Consider the following 19,250-nt stretch of genomic DNA (forward strand, 5'->3'; position numbering starts at 1 on the left):
CTGGGAAAAATTTTAGTAAGAGATTCAAGAGGCCAAAATAAGACGAAAATCAAGACCAGTAATTTGTTGATTGAGGCTCCGTTAAAAAGTTATTAACAATTAAATTCAAAACTTTCAAATCATTCTTGAAAAATTATTTTCGGTTGCGGGGGTCAATTACAATCATTTTTGATGGTTACACATACCTCCGAAATCTTGTCCACTTTCGAGAAAAAAATTCGAGAATGTGAAATTTTTCGGCGAAAAAAAAATTTTTCAAATCGTTCTAAAAAAATATTTTCAGTTGCAAGGGTCGATTACAATCATTTTTGTTCATTACACATACTCTCGAAATCCTACGCATTTTCGAGAAAAAAATTCTGTACCGAAAATCTAATGTGAGGCCAAAAATGCTTCCCTGAAATTTCATGTGTATTTTTAAAATGCCATAACTTCTGAATGGATTGGGGGATCTTAATGTTTCGAAATATAAACAACGCGTATTCTAGTGGAAAATATGTGAAAATTCTATAAATATTTGAAAAATTGTTCCTTAACCCCGTAAACTGAGAAAAACTCCACAAAAATGGTCCAATTCTCAAACATCCATACCTCCTACAATAGTGAACGTATCTCATTGAAATTTAGTAGGGAAATAGAGCTCATGGATACCTACAAAAAAGTATAAATTAACTTTTCTGTACAGCGCCAATCTAATTTATTAAAAATGAAAAACGAATTGTTAAGAAAAATCGTCAGAAGGGGGGGTCCTAAATTTTTCGACGAATAATTATATTCGGTTGCGGGGGTCAATTACAATCGTTTTTGTTCATTACACATACTCTCGAAATCCTACGCATTTTCAAGAAAAAAATTCTGTACCGAAAATCTAATGTGAGGCCAAAAATGCTTCCCTGAAATTTCATGTGTATTTTTAAAATGCCATAACTTCTGAATGGATTGGGGGATCTTAATGTTTCGAAATATAAACAACGCGTATTCTAGTGGAAAATATGTGAAAATTCTATAAATATTTGAAAAATTGTTCCTTAACCCCGTAAACTGAGAAAAACCCCACAAAAATGGTCCAATTCTCAAACATCCATACCTCCTACAATAGTGAACGTATCTCATTGAAATTTAGTAGAGAAATAGAGCTCATGGATACCTACAAAAAAGTATTAATTAACTTTTCTATACAGCGCCAATCAAATTTATTAAAAATGAAAAACGAATTGTTAAGAAAAATCGACGGAAGGGGGGGTCCTAAATTTTTCGACGAATAATTATATTCGGTTGCGGGGGTCAATTACAATCGTTTTTGGTGAATAGACATACCCCGAAATTCAACAAATTTTCAAGAAAAAAATTCAGTACGGGCAGAACTTTAAACGTTAATAACTTTTTAACGAAGCCTCCATCAACAAATTGGTATTCTTGACTTCCGTCCTATTTTGGCTTCAAGAATCTCCTATTACAATTTTTCCCAGGTGTGGCCGAACACCCTGTATAAATATGAGGGTTGTTCAATAAGTCCTTAGAAAATCCAAGACCTGGCGCTCGTAGCATCAAAAATGCTTTATTTTTAGTAAGCATCATGACTCACTAGACAACTGTCAAAGTTTCAGTTATATCCACCACATGGTTTCATTTTTAATATCGATTGAAGCAAGGAACTTCCTCTTGCATCAAGACAATGCACGGGTGCACACCTGTACAGTTTTGATGGCCAAAATCATCTAATTAAAGTGCGAATTATTACAACATTCACCGTATTCACCGAATTTGGCCTCCAGTGACTTTTTTTTATTTCCAAATTTAAAAAAATGGCTCGGCGGACAATGGTTCACGTCGAACGAGGAGGTCACTGCCCAAACAGATGCTTATTTTGAGGACCTTTCGAAATCTTACTTTTTAAATGGCTTAAAAAAGTTGGAGAAACGCTTGGAAAAGTGTATACAGCTAAAAGGAGATTATGTTGAAAAATAAAAAAACATCTACCTAAAATAATTTGTTTTTCTATCTTTTTGTACGGACTTATTGAACGATTCTCGTATATTGAATTTTGACGACGAAAAAAAATAATCAAAGATGGCGTCTGTAGCGTATACGCAGGATGCGACGGAAATATAAAACATATCACACCACATTGCACCAGGGATAATAGCAGAGAGAGATTGTGTTCTTATTTTTTAACATTTTGCAGCTTTGGCCGAGACGGTCTGGCCGAAACTTTTCTAATTTAAAGTTTCTTTGGGAGCTGACTTCACGCTGTAGCAAACCCGGACCGAGGTGTCTTTATTGCTCTCGACAACATTGCTCTCGCTGTGGCCACTCGAGGGGGTGCATCAGCACCCTGCTGTTGGAATTTTAGCTTTCGTAAACACACGTCCTATCGGCGTTTTTCTTTCCAAGCCCTTTTCGTCGGGCATCGTTACTGTCAACAGGTAAACCCCCCGACTCCCGTTTACACCCCCTCCTGCCCCGGTATTAATTAACTTTCGCAGAACTCCGCGAGCCGGGATGAGGTTAAGTTCGTTGTAGAATTCTGTCTGAATCGCGTTGCTAGTTCTTTTGGAAAGCTTCTTCTATTTGTTTGAGTGGATTGGCTTTGGGTCTTTCTTAAGGAGGCGAGGGAGGAAGCGCGTTAGAGGATTCCAAGAAAACGAATAGAAGTAAATTTCGTGAAGTTGTTTTGATGGATAGTATAAAAGAACTTAAAGGATGAAATTTATTCTATCGAATTCTTCTTAAAGAGTCTGTGGTGAGTAGTATTAAAGGGGTAGTCTGGTCTGGGCATAAATGATGTAGATTTTCTTTACAAATTAAGGGATAAAAAATTATCGAACACGTTTAAAATTTTGAGATATCAAGATAATTTACATATATGTATTTTCGTTGATGTGGAGATACAGCTCGTAAGGAAAAATAGAAGTCATCTTTATATGGGAAAAAAGAATAGTACGCAATGCACGTATACAGTGTATGCGTGTATGTATTTTATTTCAGAAGGTGTTGTAAATTGGCCACTTTTTAAAATAAACTTCTCCAGAAATTGACTCTCCTTAGTTTCTGTGTGAACACGGTTTAACAGCTGGGTGGTTAAGCTTTTCTGGTAATTAAGTACGGCTTATGTCGACGCTACGAGAGTGGTTGCGGTAACCTTAGAGGTTAATAACTCAGGGGAGGCCAGAATATGATATTGTTATGGGGTCTGCCAGCAATATGAGAGGGGTGCGATGTACCAGGCACCCGTGAACTCTACACCAGCTGATTAGGCTCGTGCCAGGCGTTATTAATCTGCTAACTCACCCCCCACCTGACTCCTAACGAGCAGAGCCACGGTATACTTGCACGTGGCATCGGTTCTCACGTGACTCGAAAGGTTCCACCTTGCAAGGGTGGAAATTTCTTAGCCAGGGGCAGAGGTATTCCACCACATAAAAATACTTCGTCCTAACCATCTACCCATTACCTAATGTTGATTAACGATAATTGTAATTGAACCATAACCGTTTTACCTCTATCTAAATTAGTTATAGTTTCTCAAATACAAAAGAGATTTAACGTTTCAGACATATTAGTGTATGTACGTATGTTTAGTTTTATATTTATTTTAAATATTGTAACATAGATATAATATTTATAATTAAATTTCACAATGATATTACTCAAGATTTGCAAATTGAACATTCGTAAACCGACAATTACCTGTATTTGTTATTATTAAAATTGATTCCATTGGTTAATAACGGAATTTTAAATTAGCTGTGCAAAGTTCCGACTGCGATTCGACGCGGAACAAAGTCTTCGAAGGTTACAAGGAGAACTGAAAAGTTTCGAGATTGCATAGGGAAGGTCTGCATCCCCTTTGTACGTTCTCATTGTTGTCCCCGGTGCTAATCTAACCTGACCCCACATGTCTAATCCGAATGCCGCTCATCCAGGAGAGATTGACAGTTTAAAATATGTATAATAGAACGAAGAGGGTGTCCTTGGGGGTAGATCGGAGGTGGAAGGTCCGGATTAAATTGGACGCCGTGGATTAATTGGCTTCTGTTTGAGTGAAATTGGGCAAGCGCTGTTAGGAAACGTGAGCATCGACGCGAGCTATTGTGCCGTCGCACATCCCCTGCTCTTTAAATCATATACGCACCACCCTTAGCAACCTGCTGGCCCTATTAATCGGCCCGGTAATCGTGTATTCACGTGAATGGATCTGGAAACGGGAGAAAAGAACGAAGGAGGTATTGTATCTTTGTTCTGTTCGGTTCTTTTGTATCGGTCGTTTTAGGCGGAGTCGCGCCAGTTCATGATAACAGTTTGCAGGGGAGATTTTTAAAGTTTTGAGCGATGCTCGATTCATCGGCTGTCGGACTCTTTCTATCGGGCAAAGGTCAATTTCAATTATTGTTACGAAGATTTTTGCACTAACGGTTACGAAAGAACGATACCTTTTCAAATTGTATATAAACGAATTACAGTAGTTTTATTAGTAATATTATGCTCGACGAATATCAGAATAGTTACTATTTACAAATGGGGGACGATCAACAAGTTTCGTACCAAGGACGCGTACATTCTTCATGTTCTATTATTTCTTTCATCGTGCATCTTTCTGCAATTTCCGTTGTGCGATCGCGGTACGAAAGTTTCGCATTCCGAGTCTCGGATCCACAGTTCCAAGTAGATCTGATCTGTCGGAGTTATGCGTTATTGGCCAGCGTACGTCGTCACACGTGATTCCGTATCGCGTAGCAATTCCCCGCGAAAAATTCCGCTCGCCACCGGCATTGCATAAACATTAGGGATGTATCTTCGATCTCTGGCGGTCGTAAGGCGATGGCACACACCCACGTTCTTGAAATTGAAAAAACTGAATGGGTGCTTTAACGTGTGCAGGCTAAGGTGGGGGGTGGAACGGAATTGTAGGTATAACAAGCCGAGGAGCGCGTGAATCTCACGTTTTTAGCGGCGAGGGTTGTTTATACCCTTCACAATCCTTGCATACTGGGGTTTAAATGACTAAAAGAAGGGAATCCGCTGTGGAGCTGCACCTTAACTCGTTCACTGTCAGATGAAAACCGTACAATTTTTTGCAAGACTAAAAAGACTCTTCTTCTTGTAGAGTAAAGTGCGTATCACATATATACCAGCCCCTTAAAATGTCATAAAAGTCATAACAGTACTTTTTACACCTTGATAGCGCTATAAAAATAAATATTAAGCAGTTCCGTTAGTTTATAGTAATTAATAATTTAAATGACGTAAATACTATGTAATCTGCGTTTCATAAATATTCCAACTGTAAACAAAACTCATTTTATTTTAAATCTCATGTACAGAAACAAAAATTTGATAATGTTATTCCATCACTACGAACTATATCGAAAATTCGATTTTGCATATTTGTAATAAGGTTTTCTATAATATTTTTATTTATATTATTCCAGACTTCAATAATCGCAAGTTTTAATTCTTGAATTGTGTTTTTGATTATTACAAAAAATTCGCCTAACTAAAATTCCCCCTAAATTATCAATAGGATTGACATCAGGGGGCGTGCATGCCAGTTTAAAAGAGGGATATTATTTTCTGTAAACCAATTTAAGGTATGGGTTGATCTATAAATCGTTGCTCTGTCTTGCATATAAAATTAAATTGTGATCATCGTTTTCTGCCCAAAAGGATTTTAAATATTTTTCTAACATGTTTGTATAATACATGCTATTCATTTTACTTCAAATAAAAGCTATAGAACTTTTGCCATGGATTGAGAAGTAAAATCATCACTGACCCACCGCCAAAATTTCGATTAGAGAAGTATTTTACTTCCTTTCGTCTATCGTGTCACTAGGAATTAAATTCGTCGGCTCCGTCTAGATTAAATTTCTTTTCATCACTGAAAATGATCTAAGAAACAAAATTTTATTGATAAAGTAAATTATTCATTTTGTAAGAGAAATATTTACCTTTTCCCAATCTGTGTTCATATTTGTTTTAGCAACTGAAAATCTTGTATCTTTGCCCTAATAATATGCAGAGATCTTAAAATATTTCTATGTATGATACACTTTGAAACATACATTACAATTCATATTTCGATACATTCGAATTCGAAAAGTCGGGTGATTGTGGCAGCCATTGCATAATTTGCATTTCATTGTTGTCTTCTAGGCTTTTTAAATAATTGAAATATATTTTCGCCGTATGTCTCGGGTTGTTATCTTGCGTAAAGATAAAGTTTTCACCGATAAGATCTTTCCCTGGTGGTACCGCATGCTCGCTCAAAATTTTCAAATACTGTTCTTTTCGAAGAATTCCATCAACTTTCACTAAACTTCCCACCTTGTTTGCACCAAAACACACCCAAATCATAACAAAACCACCTCCATGCTTTATTGTAGGTGTACTGCAGTCTGGCAACATTTTCTCATTAGGTTTCCTTCGCACAAATGAACGACGCTTGCTTCCGAAAACTTAAAATTTTGACTCATCGCTCCAGAGCACCTTTTCCCAATCTGATGTTGTCCAATTTGCATGTTGCTTTGCCCATTGGAGCCTTTTCAATTTATTTTGAGGCCTTAAAAGTGGCTTTTTAATTGCCACACATCCTCGTAGTCCACTTTTTAGTAAACGTCTTTTCATCGTTGTCACCCCAATAGGATTGTCTCTTCCTCTATTCACTTCTACTGTGATTTCTGGCGCTGTCATACGCCTGTTGCGTTTGCTGAGGGGCTCAATATACCAGTTTTCTGCTTCCGTAGTCTTCTTTGGTTGACCTGATCTCTTCTTGCTGCTACAGTGTCGTAATTTCTGAAATTAGCAACCGTATACTGCACTACGGAACGCGAAACAGCGACTTTGGCTGCTATATCCCTAATGGAATGACCTTCTTTTTTCAATGTCAATATCGCAGAACGTTTCTCTACTGATAATTCGTTTTCTCTTACCATGATTCTTACCAAAAGCAATGCTAAACTGAAACTCAGGCGAAGAAAACGCATCCATCGCTTTGGCTGCGTCTTTATCTCTAACAAATGAATAGAACTTCACACAATGTATACAAATACTTAAAACGTGACCCAGACTAGATGACCCAATTATCCTAAGATGCCAAACATAAACAGATGCAACTCCCAGTCAGTTGAAGCCTCCATATTCAAGTGCCTTCACGACACCAATTTTCGTCTACTTTTAGTTATTACCATTTTATTTATGCTACTTGACATTAAATATCGCCTTTTTCGAATATTATTGATTCTATATGGACGTGTGAATAAAAAACAATGATCAAAGTTACATTAGACGGTTTTACCTATAGATTATTTCAGTTTTTTCCGACAAGGTAGAGGTGTTCAAATACTTATGGGCGATAGTGTACAAAAACGGTATAAACACGCTTTGCGCTGACATTCGCCCACCTCCTCTCCTCTACTTTTTCTCACTTTTTCTTTTTACTCGTTGCCTCTCACTGATGGTCGCTATTGTTCGTTAGTCATCGTTGTCGTAGATATGCGATCGACCCATATTTTATTTAATCGAATAACAAAATACATTTTTGCGTTTAAATTAAATTAGAATGATTATTTGGTTGAATAATAAAGATGGTACCAAATTTGTTCATCGAGCAATTATTGCAACGCTAGCTTGAACCGTCTACCAAGAAGAGAACGGGACAAGAAACAATACGGGCCAATCAATAACAGTGAACTGATACAGACTTCGGTGGTCAATGATACAGAATTTTTGGTGGTAAGACATCCTGTTTTATGGGGTGTATAATGGCACAGTATGGGGTTGGAAAAGCCCAGAGGAAACGTAAAAACGTGCGGCAGCGCGGAACGTCGAGAAAAACAGGTCCGTCGGGTTATTGGATGAACAGCAATCATAAAATTTCCACCCCCGACACTGGAGGGATGTCGGCGAATTTGACTGCGCAACAACATATGCACGGGTATTCTTGATATTTACGGCAGGGTCGCGAGGGTTGTAAACTGTTCTGCAAAGCAGCGATCCTGTCAGCAGTTTTTGTAAGATTGGCCGCGATGCCTCACAGGGGTTGCCAGCCCCTAGCTCATGAATATTCCTCGACTATTTGATCCTGAGACTCCAGCTTGCTGAAAATCTGCCGCGAAAATGTGGCTGGAATTTTTTCTTGCGGTATTCCGTGTATCTCATGGTGACTGTTTACCGGAAACGGAGGTCGCTTCTTGAGAGACAATAATTTTGAAAGAAAATAATTTTTAACCGATATTTAAGAGGGTATTCTTCTGCTCTAGAGTTTCAATTTTTTACTCCTCGAAATCAGGATTTAATTTCCTTGTAAAAAAGCTTTGTAAAAATGAAGAAATGCGAAAGAATGTTTGGACCTGTACCAGGAAATTTCAGTACGCTGACAAAATTGTCCTCACTATTATTTTAGCGTGGACGTACGTAATTAATCTTCAAAGTCCGTTTCCAAAAATTATTTTATCGCTTCTGTATTTTTTAAAAGCAGAAATTATGCTAATTCCCCGTTACATTTAAATTTGTGAAAAGTGTACTTGATAAATTCTTCGAATGCAAATATTATTATGAGCAAAATTCAATTTAGGTATATTTTCAATTTATTAAATTGAAATGCAGAATTTTCGTTGTGTTGCGAATTATGGAATCCCGTATACACGTACTTATGTAATCATCGAAAATATTCACGTTCCTTATACAATTCATTGAAGAAAAATTCCAATACCAGATACTTCATGAAAGGGATAAGACGACATAATAACGTATACTATCATATCATTTCATTCCATATCCTTTTATATGCTTTTCCATTCTAAGATTGCCAATCTGATGCGAAAATATTCTCCAGACATATATAGCTCTCCGTGATTTCTCCCTTGATATATTGAACCCTCTGCAATCATCTATATCTCTCTGACTGTCATCTAATATTTTGGGCATTTGAGTTTTCCTTTAATTTGATCTTGCTTTTTCCATCAATTTCTGTATTGAAAAATTTGATACGAAATATATCCCGAATTTTTTTTTAATATTTATTTGCAGCAATCCTTATACGATGTTTAAAGTACTTGAATTTATTTAATTCATTCTTTTTACTCAACTATGTTGAAGTAGTTAATTAATTTAAACTAATTAGTGTAACATTAATGTAAGTAAACTCACATGTTTAATTACATATACGACATATGTAATTTATTATACTTTCATCCAATCTACTTTTCGAGTACATGATACAGCAATTTTTCTTGCAAATTCATGTTCAGGGTGACGTATAATACATATCACAAGTATAACAACCCATCCATATTTAAATATTTTGACACATTACGAAAAAATTATGATGATGCGGCATTTTGGAATAATGTATGATATTGTTTAAGTAAATAAAATGGAAGAATTATGATACTTTAGTGCATATAACAGAAGTGGTCTGGGTTAGGTTAGGTTCATTAATATACCAACCTTTAACATTTTTATTATGTTTCCAACAATTGAATTGACTTTTCTTTTGTTTTCTTCTCACACATTTTATTTGGCGTCTTTAAGAGTATAGTGTGTTATGTAGATTAACAAAAATTGTAATATATAAATATTATAAAGATTAAAAAGGAAAACGATTCCTGGCAAACAACTGACGGATAGAGAAAAAATTGTGATTGAAGCTTTTCGTATTGAAGGCAGAAGATACACCTAAATATATAGGGTGTTCGGCCAGCCCTGGGAAAAATTTTAATGGAGGATTCTAAGGGTCAAAATAAGACGAAAATTAAGAATACAAATTTGTCGATGGAGGCTTCGTTAAAAAGTTATTAACGTTTAAAGTTTCGCCCGTACTGAATTTTTTTCTCGAAAATGCATAGGATTTCGAGGGTATGTCTAATGACCAAAAATGATTGTAATTGACCCCCGTAACCGAAAATAATTTTTCTAAAACGATTTCAAATTTTCTTTTTCCGTCGAAAATATTTCACACCTACTCGAATTTTTTTCTAGAAAGTGGCTAGGATTTCGAGGATATGTCTATTCACCAAAAATGATTTCAATTGACCTCCGCAACCAAAAATAATTTTTTTAGAACGATTTAAAATTTTTTTTTTTCGTCGAAAAATTTGGGCACCTAATTATATTTTCGGTAAGGAATTTTTTGTCTCGAAAATGCGTAGGATTTCGGAGGTATGTGTAATGATAAAAAATGATTGTAATTCACCCCCGTAACTGAAAATAATTTTTTTAGAACGATTTGACAAATTTTTTTTGGCCGAAAAATTTCACACATTCTCGAATTTTTTTCTAGAAAGTGGACCGAATTTCGGAGGTATGTGTATCCATCAAAAATGATTGTAATTGACCCCCGCAACGGAAAATAATTTTTCAAGAATGATTTGAAACTTTTGAATTTAATTGTTAATAACTTTTAAACGAAGCCTCCATCAATAAATTGGTATTCTTGATTTTCGTCTCATTTTGGCCTCTAGAATCCCCCATTTAAATTTTTCACAGGGGTGGCTTGAGATTCTAGAGATTCTGGAGGTCAGAATAAGACGAAAATTAAGAATACAAATTTGTTGATGGAAGCTTCTTTATAAAGTTATTAACATTTAAAGTTCCGCCCGAACTGAATATTTTTCTAGAAAGTGGGTAGGATTTCGGGGGTAGGTCTATTCACCAAAAATTATTGTAATTAATCCCTACAATCAAAAATAATTTTGCCAGAACGATTTGAAATTTTTTTTTTCGCCAAAAAATTTAGGCACCTACCCCCTTTGTCGATTTTTCTTAAAAATTGTTTTTCATTTTTAATAAATTTGTTTGACGCTCTACAGAAAAGTTGTCTAATACTTTTTTGTAGGTACCTATGAGCTCTGCTTCAGAAAAAAATTTCAATGAGATACGTTCACTATTGTAAGAGTTATGGCTGTTTGAAAATTGGACCATTTTTGTGGGGTTTTTCTCACCTTACGGGGTTAAGGAACAACTTTTTGAATATTTTTGAAATTTCCACATAGTCTCCACTAAAATACGCGTTGTTTGCATTTTGAAAAATTAAAATTCTCCAATTCGTTCAGGAGTTATGACATTTTAAAAATTCGCATGAAATTTCAGGGAAGCATTTCTGGCCTCACATTAGATTTTCGGTAAAGAATTTTTTTCTCAAAAGTACGTAGGATTTCGGGGTATATCTATTCACCAAAAATGTTTGTAATTTACCCCTGTAACTAAATATAATTTTTTTAGTATGATTTGAAATTTTTTAATTTTGTCTAAAAATTTCAGTACCTACTCGAATTTTTTTCTCGAAAGTTGGTAGGATTTCAAGGGTATGTGTATTCATCAAAAATAATTTTTCGACGAAAAAAATAAAAGTCTTATTTCGGCCTCTAGAATCTCCCATTAAAATTTTTCCCAGGAGTGGCCGAACACCCTGTATAGACGTAGGTAATATTTAACAATTTTCGTTCATTTGTCGGTAAAAATTTTGCATATAATTCACCGTATTAGTATTACTTATACATCAATAACATAAATTCATGTTAATTCAATTAGAAATACATCAATTAAAACAAAGATATCGACTCTTTAGCCTGCATTCGTGAAGTGTCCAAATACTTATGGACGGTAGTGTATATGGTCATTATTATGTATCGAGAGACACCTAAAACAGCCCATACGCGTTACGATTTCTCGTACGGGAAACAATACGAGAAGTCGTAACGAGAGAAATACCGATTTTCTGTACGACCAATGTATCCACGGAGGGAATTGGCCACACGCGTTACGGTTTCCAATACGAAATATCTTTATCGCCTCTTCTACTCGTTCTCGAGTTGTAAAAAATTATATTTCCATTCGTTTTCTACCATAAGCTGGAACATAATAGTATATGACACCGTCCACAGTAGTAGGTGGTAATTTATAAAACACAATTAATTGAAAAAAAGCTACCGGACGTTGTAACGTTTCGATCGACGTGTCTAGTTGTTGATGCTGAAGCGATTAAAGTAAGCACGACGCCGGGCATCATCGAGCATTCACTTCCACTCATTGATGGATATCCCGGAGGTTTCCAGCGATCATTAATAATTCATCCGTCATCGGTCGCAGCGGTAATGGCAGCGGCTGCCAGCAGCGAGGAACATTCATATCTGCGAATCGATCCCTAAACTCCGGCCGCGGCTGCGGTCAGCCTTCAGCAGCCTTCTGATTTGCATATAAAGGCATTCCTTTGGTTCTCCTTGCCGCGGTCGCGTAACTGTAAGTCCTCGTTGACAGGATCTGCCAACAATCTAGTCTGCATGATTTGCTGTGCGGGATCTGGCTGCTTGGATTCTCTTGGCGTATTACTGCTCGTTGCCTTTTCTTCGACTATCTCTTCTCGATGTTTCACGACCAACTAATTTTCGAGAAAATAGATCCGAACCGTACGATGCATCTGAAAATCAACGCGAGGTAAATCATCTTTCGTTCGCGTAGTATGTTACATTCCTCTGTAATATTAGGTTGTTACATACGAAATGTCCGATTTTATCCGTCGATATTACGCAAAAAATCGCATAATTATATCTGCATTTATTTGAAAGTCAAGCAGCTTACGAAGTTATAGGAAATTGATCTACAACACTTTAATGTGCCTTATATTAAGTTGACAATTTAATGACAGACGTTTTTGTGCTCGATGATGTCAAACTTCTCTTTTATCTGCAATTAGACTTAAAAGTGTAATTATGCCCTTTGATATCAAGTTTGTGAAAACAGTAGTTTATTCGAGTTTAATTTCAATTATTTTTTGTTATACATTTATTACGAACATATGAAACTAATCGTCTCATAGCATTAAAATTTTTAAAAATAATTTTTTAATGTTCTCAACTCGGCGTCACGCAGAAGTAACCATCAGATTAATTGATAATAATCGCAAGCGACTAATGATTATTAATTATCCTCCATTAAATCAAAGCCATTAAATCAATTTTTTGAGATTGAAATAATAGAGATGAAATAATCGATTCTAATGAATTCTTTTGACATGTTATTTATTGTGACGTAAAATGACGAAGAATTTAACGAGCAGTGCCCTTTTCTACGAACTTATATGATTGGTATTTATGAATATTGTTGAATTTCCTAACTGACTGACTCATGATGTTACAAAAATTATCTTCAGTGACGACATATATGTCTAAAGTATCTTTCCTGTTTTGGCTAGGGCATTTCGTCGCTAAGGCGAAATGCTCTTCACTCTCGTCTTTCTTCTGCGGGTAAACCGTACAGTTTAGAAACCGATCTTAGACTGGACGAATGTCTAAGATCTTCGCGTTACGAATAAAGACTAAATATTCTATAGTTAAATATTGTTGTTTAATTCAATCATACAACCCATAGCCCTATAATTCCAATAAATATAAAATGTTTTTTCGAACTACAATTTGCTCTAAGAACGAGGAGCAAAGAGCTTAGCTGTAAATTGTACTTCCTGCCATTTATATAACAAAAGTGCTTGTTATTACGACCACATGTCGCGGCTAAATTACGTAATGGCTACTGGTGAACATGATGTACATTTATGCAGACATCTAGACATATTTTTTCCTGGTAAAGTCTGTAGAGACAATTTTATTCTGATTATGTTGCAAGAAAATTTAACATAAATATTACACTGACAGATTTATCAAGAGTGAATTATTGCGAAGAAATAAGTAATTGCCAGGAAGAAAAAGAAGGCATAAATATTAAATACTATATTTTACGTATAATTATGTCTGGGTTATTAATTTACCGATGATACGCAAAAACAACAAGATTTCATTTAATATTTCCTTTATTAGGGAAGATATAGACAAAATTTATTTAATTCTTCTAGGAAAAGTTTAAGACAATTTATTTCAGTCATTAAATGCTGAGAAATAAAGAGTATTTATCAGAAAAATAGGAAAACAACCAGAAATAGATATTATTAGACAAGACACAAATTTTATTCAAACTTTAATCAAATCTTGGCATAAAAATACAACACTTGAATATAGAGTTTCATTGAAATCTGTTCGGTCGTTTAAACAGAATCATGTCAAAGGGACATATACACACATTTACATGCGTACAGGACCTTACTTAGGTGGCCTTATTTCTCTCGCGCAGCGTGTCTTTGTCAAGGAAACCGCGCGACACTAAAAAGGCAACCACGACAGGCTAGCGGTAGCAGCTAGCAGACACCACGCGTAAGATATTTATTATACTTCCCGCCTCGTTCTCTCGATTACATTGTACATTGTAGTATCATTTCCTACCGCCAGATCTCGCCACACATTTAGAGAAAACATTTTTCCATTATTTTTAAAGGTGCTCCCAAATATTGAAATTAGAATAAATACTTTTCTACCTAGTATATTTCAAAAGCAATAAGGTATACGCTAGACATTCATAATTTCTGATATTTTTCTTCAAGTTTCCAAACGTTACAGTTTAAGCACAATGCTCAACTTAGTTGAAGACTCTTCTACATACACTTAGCAAATTTATAGGCCTGTACAAAATATTTTTATAAATTATTAAAGATTTGAAGCCTTCACGACATATGTATAGTTTTTACTATTAAAGCTTTGGGGGGGGGGGGGGTTGGAAATACTATATTTCCATAAATTGCTGTTTATTGCAAATCTGTTAAACTATGCAGTGACATAGGAAACAAAAAATTGCTCATTGTTGCTTTAGTGAAGAAGCTGTTCAAGAAACACGAGTTCAGGTATAAGCGCTGCGACACTTATTGACGAATGAAACTGAAATTCAATCGCTCTTATCTCCCCTCGAAGCTCGAGGCTCGCTTGGTTGTGTTTAGGTTGGGGAAACGGGTACGAAACAGTTAGCGCAACCGAGAAACGGTCAGAGCAACCAGAAAACTGTAAGAGCAAGCGAGCAGCAGATAGACAACTATACCTTTTCTTTTATTTACTGGTACGTAGACGTCCTTTTAGTACCACACTGGACGAAGTACATTTGAGCACAATAGTTTTTACAACTGTTTTACCTGAGGCTACTTCATTGGGCTCGGCCGTACGAACATACAGTCCTCGCTTCATTCTTGAAAAATAAGTAGAGAAAGTGGTAGGAATATGAGGATATCCTTTTTATTTTCTAACCTAGAGACTCTCAGAATAGTTAGAATTAACAAATTTTTATGAATAAATTTAGAGAATTTCATGCGAAACAAGCTGCACGAGTATAAAATATTGTATTTCACAATTACGAAACATTCTCTACGAGTACTGGAAAACGTAAGGTTGTGGGTTTGAAAAGGTCCAGCGATCGCCGTTCGAATAACTATTTTAACGATTGATTTCCCAAGCATGGGGCATCTGGCCCAATAACAACGGGGTGTCATTACCACCTGCGCTTTATTAACCTTCCCGATTCAGTATAGCAGTAATCGATGGTACACGTTCATCCGGCCATTGTGATGTCACGTGAGATCGTAAACACGGTTTACGTAATTACGAGAGGCACGAGTGGCTTGGACCCTTGGTCGGGCCAAGATCGGTCTCGTCAATAAGTGGGATGCCATTAACATTCCCCGACCGGTTGGGTTAAGTCAGGTTAGTTACCGGGTTAACCTTACAAAACTGTCGGGTCAGTCCCGGACGAGGCTGTAGGTCCGTGGGCCCAGGGCGCAGGACCTGGGGCCCTCGGGCGTAGAAGCCGCCCATGAATTTCGGCTAATGAGAACATTTCGAAATACGTCAGTTCCAGTATGCTAATGGCCATACAGATGCCGATACAATTTCGAGATGAATCTTTCTCTCCGCCCTCTCCTCTCCCCCCTCCCCTCTCTCTTCCCTACCGCCCTTCCCAACGTCCTCGTCCGTCGTATATTACGGCTGTCCGCCATATCTTGGCCTAACTATGCAGTTCGTAGTGCCCGGTGCGTGCGCTTTATGCAAATCCAGTGTATTTTGTTTAATTAAAGTCATGGTTCCCGTAGGCTGTCCCTTGAAAAGGGGTTTCATCGTGATTGGCACACACAACTTCCGGATCTCCGACTACATAGACTGGATCGGAAACATGCTTATTTTAGTTATTTAGCTATTTAGAAACTTTATTTACAGCAAAATTTCGATTATGCGGCATACTCGGGATTGGGGTAATGCCGGATAATTGGGCTACTTACTTATGAAGTGATAAAAACGAGGAATATAATCACAGACCAGGTATACATATATACAAGTAGATCTTACATCCAATGTATTTTTACGGCGCATTTTTATAAGACTCTAGAACCCCATTACCATTTTCGTGTCACTCGCAACATTACCAACAGGTTACAGAAATTAACATAAGAGGAAGTGAGACAGAAAATGAAATTGCAGAAACATTTTTGGTCACACATTATATTTTTGATAAAGAATTTTTTTCCTGGAAGTGCGTAGGATTTCGAGGATATGTGTATTCACCAAAAATGATTATCATAGACCCCCGCAAGAAAGATTTGAATGTTTTTAATTTCGCCGAAAAATTTATGCACCATGTCAATTTTTTTTTAAAATTCGTTTTTTATTTTTAATAAATTTGTTTGACGTCCCACGGAAATGTTGTTTAATACTTTTTGGTAGATATCCATCAGCTGTACTATATATAAATTTCAATGAAATACTATTGCAGGAGTTACGATCGTTTAAAAATTGGTCCATTTTTATGGAGGATTTTTCACTTTACGGGGTTAAGGAACAACTTTTCCAACATTCTTAGAGTTTCTAAATATTTTTTCCAAATAAGCATTGATTCCATTCTGAATAATTAAAATCCTTCAATCCATCCAGAAGTTACGATGTTTTAAACATACGCATGAAATTTCGGGGAAACATTTCTGGCCACACATTATATTTTTGGTAAAGAATTGTTTTTCTCGAAAGTGTGTAGGATTTCGGCGGTATATGTATTCACTAAAAATGATTGTAATTGACCCCCGCAACCAAAAATAATTTTTTCATAACGATTTGAAATTTTTTAATTTCATCGAAAAAAATTCTCCACCTATCGATTTTTCTTAAAAATTTGTTTTTGATTTTTAATAAACGCAACCATGGGTAATGCAGCAATAGAAAATTTGAATGATGAAAAATTTGTGAAAAATTTGAATGGGAGATTCTAGAGGCCAAAATAACACGAAAATCAGGAATACTAATTTGTTGATGGATGCTTTGTTAAAAAGTTATTAACGTTTAATAACTTTAAGAATTTTTTTCTAGAAAGTGAGTAGGCTTTCATGAGTATGTGTATTCACCAACCAAAAATAATTTTTTCAGAACGATTTGTAATTTTTTAATTTAATTTGTTTATAACTTATTAATGAAGTCAAGAAATTGATATTTTTGATTTTCGTCTTATTTTGGCCTCTAGAATCTCCTATTCAAATTTTTCCCAGGGCTGACCGAACACCCTGTATAAAATTCCTACGTTTTATTCGTCAACTGTTTAATATCGACGTCACTGCTGGATGCATTCGACTGTGACTTCCTTGTTTGTGTGAAATATGCTAGGAACATTCCGGATAACCGAGTGTTGGATAATCCGAACTCTACAGTATTCAGATATTACTTGGGTAAGGAAAGAAGTGAATCTTACTTTTTATTTAGTAATTTCCATCGATAGCTTCAAAATTGAATTTGATTCGGGGAGCAGTTTTACCATGCTTGTTTCCTGTTTATTCTTTTTATTTGCCGAAATCGAGCGTCGTTCGTTATCTAGGCTAAATGCTTCATAGTCGACCGTCCACTCGTAATATCTTTATATCTTCGCCTTATTCGTTCCCGGGAAGAATTCCGCGAGCTCGTAAAGTATCGTGGCCCCGTAAAACCGATCTTCGCAATGCCGAGGCGTAACGTCCGCCTTTATCGCGATTTGTGAAGCCGAAGTGTTACGAACCGGGTACAGAGAAGGATCTGCCAATAAGAACAAAGCGTAGTCGGTCGTAAACTTATGCGAGGCTGAACTGCGCTCCGGACATCCAGTCGACTCCCATTGGTTGCTCGGAAGTGACGTAACCGAGACTCAGCCACTAATCCACGTCCTCGTAAAAGGCTTCTTCATTTCCCGATTGAAAAATTAATTATACTGAATAAGAGCGAGCGGAACGGGCTATAAACTCGATGAAGTTTAAATTGAAACGGTAGGATCGAAGCTGCGCCATCGGCTCGTCGTCCCTTTTGTCCTTTCGACATGGTTTCGTTTGTTCCCAGGACCGATTCGTCATCAGGAAAGTGAAAATGTTGACAAGAGTCTAGGTCTTCATATACGAAAAAGATCTCTTCTATTCAAGTAAAATTTCTATCCCCATCACTGGGGGGATACAAGTAGCTCGAGTGGTGTAATCTGATTCGAAATCGAATGCCTCGGCGAGGAGATAAGTCAAATTAGTAATGCAGTGATAAAACCTTTTTATTTTTTATTTATTTTTAATGCAACTTTTTTTTTAATGCATCACAGAGTATCGAATAAAAATTGTTTCTCTGTGAAAGTTAGAAACACAAAAATGTGATTGATCGTGTGTGCGTCTGAAACCCGAGCAGTAGTAAACAGACATAAAGTTACATCAATTTTATGTTACACGCATCGTCTCTTCCGGAAAGCAGAAAGATAAATGATGAACACCTCCCGAAGGGTATTATCTCGAGACACGTGCTTGGCAACGTTATCTAGTACCGTGAAGAGGTTCAGATCTGCCGTCTCGTCTTTTTGGTGAGATGATTGATGACAGTGTGGTCGGTCCCGCTTTGCTCCTGTCGTGTTGCAATAATCAATTAGCCCCATGTGTTGACACGTCTAATTCCTTGTATAACTGATAGTTAACCATACCTCATAACCCCTTCGTCGAGGCTAATAACCTTAATGACAGACATCTCTAGATCTATTTTCACATCTTGAACGTGTTGAGGTGGAAAACTGGGAATAGGGTAACGTACACAGTTGTTGACCTCCCATACTGTGATTGACCCTTTTCCTAGACAAGCTATAAATATTCTAGTATATGCTTTTTTACTTAATAATTTTTATGTTTCATTTTTACTTATATGCTTTTTTTACATAATAATTATTATACAAAAAGAGCATACATTACCTTATACTTTTCGTTATAATGTACGATCGGGGGCCGATCAACTGGTGCTCCCATGAACAATCTGTAGTTGCACTCTTCAAAACAGAAGCTGAATTTATAGCTGCAGCTGAGTGCTGTAGAGGGTTAATATATTTAAAAACTATTTGTGAAATATTAACGA

The sequence above is a fragment of the Colletes latitarsis genome, chromosome 1 (assembly GCF_051014445.1).
Source record: "Colletes latitarsis isolate SP2378_abdomen chromosome 1, iyColLati1, whole genome shotgun sequence".
NCBI lineage: Eukaryota > Metazoa > Arthropoda > Insecta > Hymenoptera > Colletidae > Colletes > Colletes latitarsis.